At 46.3% G+C, this 3,602-nt stretch overlaps 1 long non-coding RNA gene across 1 annotated transcript; it reads left to right on the top strand.

The window, feature by feature from the left end:
- The first annotated feature begins 453 nt into the window (after positions 1-453).
- Positions 454-2,891, top strand: LOC310753047. The gene is made up of 2 exons (XR_014543113.1): positions 454-607; positions 2,602-2,891. It is a non-coding gene; the product is annotated as an uncharacterized lncRNA (long non-coding RNA).
- Positions 2,892-3,602: the final 711 nt, after the last annotated feature.

Here is a 3,602-nt window from a genome sequence, read left to right as displayed (position 1 = left end):
TGATTGGACAGAGAGCCTCCAGAGAGAAGATAAGACTGGCTAGCGCCCTGAACAAATTAATAACTTTGACAATTATGTAACGAGCTGGCAGTGAAAACCAGGTTGTATCTAAACCCACAACAGAATGAAGTGGGAGAGCCCTGGGATAGTAGAACAGACCGTACCACTTCAGACTGCAGGTACAACAATCACATCTTTGTGTCAGGCTTCAGGGAACTGGCTTCCTCCCCCCATGGCAGTAGATAAGCAGAACAAAGGAACAGGAGTCTTCTTACCAATTAGAAACTTTGATAATCACAGCGAAAGAACAAAGAACCCTAATCTCTTTTCCTCCCATGCCTTAAGTGCGCTGGTTGCTAGGTATGCAGAGTTTTCTGAACAGAGGGTGGGCATTGGCCACATTACTGTTGATGTCACAAAGCCATGAGTGTTGGGTCAGGTTTTGTGACAGAGGAAGCAGCAAAAGTGATGGAGACAGCAACTGTACAACAGACCTCAATGGGCAGGGTGTGAGGATGCAACCGTAAGTGTCAGAATTGGCAGAAAGAGGGTGCAATTGGTTGGCAGAGGAAGGTGGTGCTTTGGCGAAGTGCAGGACCAGCTCCAGGTATGAAGAGGCTTGAGTTTAGTGGTCCATTGGTGGCCCCTGGAAGGCTCACCTGGTGATGGGGGCGGTAGGCAGCAGCACTCAGAGCAGTGCCCCATATGATGTCAGGAGCATTGTGGGAAATTAAAATGGCTGCTAAAATCAGGCTGCTCATGTCAGACAAGGACAAGTTATTTTAAAGGGGAGATGGTGGCCAGGGACCATTATCAACAACGGGGTCTGCTGGGATGCTGTCAGGCTTCAGGGAATCGGCTTTCTCCCCTTGTGGCAGTAGATAAGAAGATCAAAGAAAGGAACGTCTTACCAATTACAATCTTTAATAATCCCAGTGAGAAAACAAAGAACACGTCTCCTAGAAATGGCGGTGCTCCCAATTAAGGGTCACTCCCCCCTCCATCCCTATTAATCTATGTCACTCCTACGTCTTGTGATCTGAGCTTGTACCCATCTGTTCTGACACTTTCTGAGCTCTCCGTGACTTTGGAGAATGGGGGTGAATGCTGTCCAGAGACTGTGAATCTGTTAACCCTCTCTCTTCCAGTGTTTCTTCCCCTAGCTGTTCTCCATTCAGTATTTCCCAGCTTCTGCCTTCTGAACTATGCCCCTCTGCAAACCACTATTCCAAATCTATACTGTCCTCCTGGGAAGATTCAGGGCCCTGATCAGGAGCAGGGGGAGGGAGAGGCTCTCACTATTCTTCCTCAGTGCAGCCCTCCTCAGCACAGTCCCTGACACTTTGAGAGTCCCTCCACATAAAACAAACACGCAGAATTCTCACAGCAAGGGAAGCACTGAGTTAGAACCTTTCTCCATCCTTGTGTGCTAAGTTTCTACATGCCGGGAATCTTTTCATGTGAAGGAGCATTTAAAAATTATATGCTCCACCAGCAATCTGAAATGGTGAAATGCCCTCTTACAAGGATGAGGTTGCCCTGCAAATGCTGTTGGACTACAACTCCCATCAACCTTGACCATGGGCCTGCCAGCTGGCACAGACAGGAGTTGCAGTCCAACAACATCTGGAGGGCCACAGGTTAACCACCTGTGCTCTACAGTCTCAGGGCTCTTCTACCTCATTCTTCCAGTACAGGAAAAACTTTTCCTCTTTCATTCATTCTTTCTTTCAGTTACGGAATGAATTGATTCAGATAAACAACTGAAGCATTTCCTTATGTTTCAATCAGGGTTTCCCAAAGATGGGTCTCCAGCTGTTTTTGGACTACAATTGCCATCATCCCTGACCACTGCTCCTGCTAGCTAGGGATGATGGGAGTTGTAGTCCAAAAACAGCTGGAGACCCAAGTTTGGGAAACCCTGGTTTAGATTGTCCAGTAAGGATCTGCTCTCATTTCATTGACGGGGCTGGCCTACCCTTGAGGCAGGATAAGACATCTGCCTCAGGCACCTGAAGTCGAAGCTGGTCCCCCCCTGACCATCACAGCCGTCACCTCCACCATCAACAGATAAGTGGTCTGGCAGTGGCACCAGCTTCTGGTGAGATATCACGAGATCTTGCCAAAATCTCTTGCGATCTTGCAAGATCTTGTTGAAATCTCACGAGATCTAGCCGGGACTCGATGGTAGCACTGCTTTGGGACGATACATTCCCATTTGGACTCAGACAATGAAACAGGACACACTGCCCTGTTCATTGAGATAAACTGAGTGGCATTTGTCAGGGGACAGAGCAGGACCTTTTCAGCACTGGCCCCCGTTTTGGGATTTCTGTTCTTGCAGTTTGCATTCCACCCACATTGATCTACCAAGGCTTTTAACTAATGGCTGATATGGCCACTGTGTTTTGGAATTCAGCATCCGTGTTTTTATTACTGCTTAGGTCTGTTGCTGTGTCAGCTATGTGCTGCTTTGAGCAATCCTAGGCTCATTCCGTGACTTCTGTGCGAAATGAGACGAAGGGTCAGAGCAAAATTTGCACAAAACGCTTGCAACCACCGTTGGTGCAGTCAGGTGATTTTTATGTGTGTTCCTTTCAGATAATTGTCTGAAAGCACATTGGAGGGGTCCACTGGCTACTTATCGAAACTGTACTGCACACAGAGCCTCCAGCATGAAAACTTCAGCCTCTCCCCACTTTAATAACCTCCAGCTCAAACCAGTCCACAGGCAGAGAGGATAATGGAAAGGACACTGAACTCAACTCTCTAAATGGTTGTGGTTTGGACTCTGCATAGTTTCTGCTCAATAACAGCTTTTACGGTGTAACTTAAACTTAGCATTGTATCCTGGCAGAGTGGAATCAGATATAATGTCTAATGCTTACCTATGTGCTGAGTTTTTATTGCTTTGCTTTGCTGTTGAGATACTTAAGAAATATGCCCTTTTCTTTTGGTGCCAACTGTGGGGCGGTGTGGGGAGGGAGAAATCTCTAGACGCCACGATCCAAGTTTGGGGCAAGTACTCTTTGGTGAGAGAACTCCAGCAGAGATTTAAAATCACAAAATATGCAGCAAAGAAAAACATGGAACTATTGGCTGTTGGACCATTAAAATATGCCCTTTCAAGTTGCCCTCTTCCCCCAGCATAGGGAAAGACCACACATTTGGTAACTTAAAAAATGGCTTACTTACAAACTCTCCAAAGGTCAGATTCATGGGCTTTTCGATACATCAGTCAGAAAAGTTGCATAGGCAGTAAAACTTAGCTTAGTTACAAAGTGGTATAAGTTCCTAAATTATTGGTGTAGGAACTCAATAATGGCTTGGTGAGAGCCATGCGGTTGAGCTGAAACGGCCAGTGCAAACCTCTCAATTTCCTCTCAAGGTTAGGGAAGTGACATAGCTAAGCCTGGCAGGACAGCTTACTCTGTGGTATTAACCCTTTCATGCATTAATTAGACTCAAGCATATTGATTATATGAGGTTGGTTGCCTCATGTTTTCTTCTCAAATCTGACTCAGGGTGGAACAAAATGCAATTCTGGAAAAAGCATGATTCCAGTCTGCTAAGATATAATGGGAATTGGGGGGGGGGGGCTT

The sequence above is a fragment of the Podarcis filfolensis genome (assembly GCF_964270895.1).
Source record: "Podarcis filfolensis genome assembly, chromosome: 17".
NCBI lineage: Eukaryota > Metazoa > Chordata > Lepidosauria > Squamata > Lacertidae > Podarcis > Podarcis filfolensis.
This window is presented reverse-complemented; position numbering and strand designations above follow the sequence as displayed.